Below are 2,857 nucleotides of genomic sequence, written 5' to 3' on the forward strand. Positions count from 1 at the left end.
CCATGAACCCAATGTGGTTATAGACTTATAGTGATGCTAATGATTGTATGGAATGGCTAGAGCAAACATAAACCCCGTCATCATGAAGAACCCCATCAATTGGATCCAAAATCTCCCTATGATGTCGATGAACGTCACCGTGAACCAATACCTAAGAATAGTACTACAAAGTGCTATCAGCGTCAGAGCCCTGACTATCATTGCATCAGGAATCCACCTAATATCTAAGAAGATGTCCTAATGAGTTGGAGGGCTCTATCGCCATCCTCTCCACCTTCTATTGTTTCAATTTCAGTTCCATGTCCATATTCATAATATTTCAAATTTAATGAGATCTGTGAAAACTGCATGAAGATTGATATTTCTTCATTTAGATATTGACTTGATTTAGATTCCATTGATGCTAAGTCTTCCTGTGGTTAGGTATATGTTTCTTTGCCTATGGAATTTCAGATAATTAGATCATTAAATAAACTGAAAGAATTGGAGAATTTGAAAAACAATTCAATAAAATTGGATTTGGTCGATTCAACAATGGCTCTGAGGATTCCAATTCTACACTCTAGGGTTGGGTAGAAGGTATGAGGAAGAGAAGCTCCGTGGATTTGGTCGATTCCACAAATAGGATAGCGATTCCATTCTACAGTAGAGACTGGGGAGATTCTAAGTGAGTTAAGTCGATACAGGGTGTGGGTTTGGGTCGAATGCCATTGTGGGTTTTTTCTATTTTAGAAAAATCAGAGCTTCAATTCTTGATTGTTGGATTTTTTTCATCCACATGTCACGCAGATAGGCCTCTATGAGCACTCTATGGGCGATGGCCTCTATGGAGAAGATCCGGATCCATTCTCCCCTACCATGCTTAGATCATGCGGTGCAATGCTACCTGGAACACTGGACAGCTGTCCAATGCCACATGGAGGGTGTGGATGAGGGGAGAGAAAGAGAACTGTATCCTTTCTACGCGACCCGGTTTCTGACCCATGTCCACATTGGGTGAAACACATCCCCCAATCCTCGACTACCTTTTACGGATACATTTCAAGTCGTGAAATTGAAAGGGAAGGAGGGAACTTAGGACATCGCAGCGATCGATCGTGGGGTGTCCGGAACTGCGGCTACCGATCGGCTGCTGCACCTTCTTCTCAGGTGGTTCCATATTTGCAGGTTCGAGTCTCTCTCGATAGTGTCTTGAGGGTTAAGCTCTAACTGTTTTGGCTCCAAGCGATGAAGCTATGTCGAAGCTGACGACGTACCATTTGAGTGAACCAGGTGTGCCGGAGCAAATCATATATTGCCTTCTCGTCCAGGAGTATCAAACGGAGGAGAGTATGTATAATGCGGTGAGAAGGTTCGGTAAGGTACGATTCGTTAGGAGTACCCCACAAGGTTGTGGCCGAAGAAGCCAATGGGTCTGGGAAATTTGGGATGGGAGATGAATCGGTTTAGTCGGGTATTGATGGTGTTCTGTTCCCCACTGAAGAAAAGACGAATTCCGAAACGAAATTGATTCACACAGTACTCTTACCACTACTAAAGTTACTGTTAAATCTCAGAATAGGTGCTTCAAAAACAAATCTTTTTTCCTTTCCTTATCTTCATTACTTTCTCAGACATTGGAATTCCAGTTCTTATTTCACTTGTTTGTTATATCTGCCGGATTCCGGTGATGTTTAGTTCAGTGAGGTTGTCGGCTCCGATGAGTTTTTATGTGGGTCACATCGTCTTTATCTGGTTTTATTAATTTGACACTCACTCTGTGGGTCACATCTCTTTTGGTGGACCGCGTTTCTTCACTTTGAATAATTCAATTCATTGTTACGACTTACGACTACCTACTTGTTTAATCCCCCCCAAAAAAAATAAAACGACTATTCTACTTGCAGGTGTATTCCAATTTCCAAAAGTCATCATTCTTGCCTTCTGCAAATCCCTCTCCTTCTCGCTCTCTCTCTCTCTCTCTCTCTCAGTGTGAATTATGATGACGACTATTGTAAGCTGCATAATAAGTCCGATACTAGGATGTTTTACCACACATGTAATGGATCCTATCGGAGCTAAGTTTCAGGTCTTACGAAACCTTAGCGAGAACATCGAAGAATTGGAAAACACAAGAAGAAAGCTTGATGCGAGGAGAAAGGATGAAGCAAGAAAAGTAGAAGAAGCAATGAACCAGGAAGGGGTAGTAACATCAGCAGAGGCAGATCTCTGGTTCAGTCAAGTCGATGATGCTCTATCCAACTCCAACCTACGAATCGAGTACCAGCAGAGTCAGATCTCTGGTACTTCATGTCCTAACTGCTTCTGCCGGTCACGCTATCAGATAAGCAAAAGAGCATTGAAGCTCATCAGTCAGCTTCAAATCTTGGAGGAATAGAAGAAGAGGTATTTTCTAGACTCATATTTAGTTTTAAAAAATTGGAACCAATTCAACAATCACTCTTCCTTTATTGTTGTCTATTTCCTGAGGATCACAACATTAACAAAGAGAAATTGGTTGATTTTGCTATTGGTGAGGAAACTCTGTTTGGGATCCATTAACTTGGAGATATGAGAAATAAAATAGATGTTTTGGTTGGAAAGCTTCGAAATTCATCCATGCTCGAGGATGGTGACTACTTTGATTCAGTTAAATTGCACGACGTGATGCGTGAATTGGGTATCTGGATCACATCTCTTTCTACATCGAATAATTACCATTCCAAGTTCATTCCAAAGGCTGGTGTTGGAATAATTAAGGCGCCTGATGCCTCAGAATGGTACAAAGCAACAAGGATTTCATTGATAAATAATTATCGGATAGAATCATTACCTCAATTGCCAAATCAGTGTCCACAACTTCACACATTGCTCCTTT

General features: G+C 41.4%; 1 long non-coding RNA gene across 1 annotated transcript; it reads left to right on the forward strand.

The window, feature by feature from the left end:
• The first annotated feature begins 1,056 nt into the window (after positions 1–1,056).
• Positions 1,057–1,847, forward strand: LOC122069275. Its single transcript, XR_006137421.1, has 2 exons — positions 1,057–1,167; positions 1,273–1,847. It is a non-coding gene; the product is annotated as an uncharacterized LOC122069275 (long non-coding RNA).
• The last annotated feature ends 1,010 nt before the right edge of the window (positions 1,848–2,857 follow it).

Source organism: Macadamia integrifolia, unplaced genomic scaffold (genome assembly GCF_013358625.1).
Source record: "Macadamia integrifolia cultivar HAES 741 unplaced genomic scaffold, SCU_Mint_v3 scaffold570, whole genome shotgun sequence".
In the NCBI taxonomy this organism is placed as follows: domain Eukaryota; kingdom Viridiplantae; phylum Streptophyta; class Magnoliopsida; order Proteales; family Proteaceae; genus Macadamia; species Macadamia integrifolia.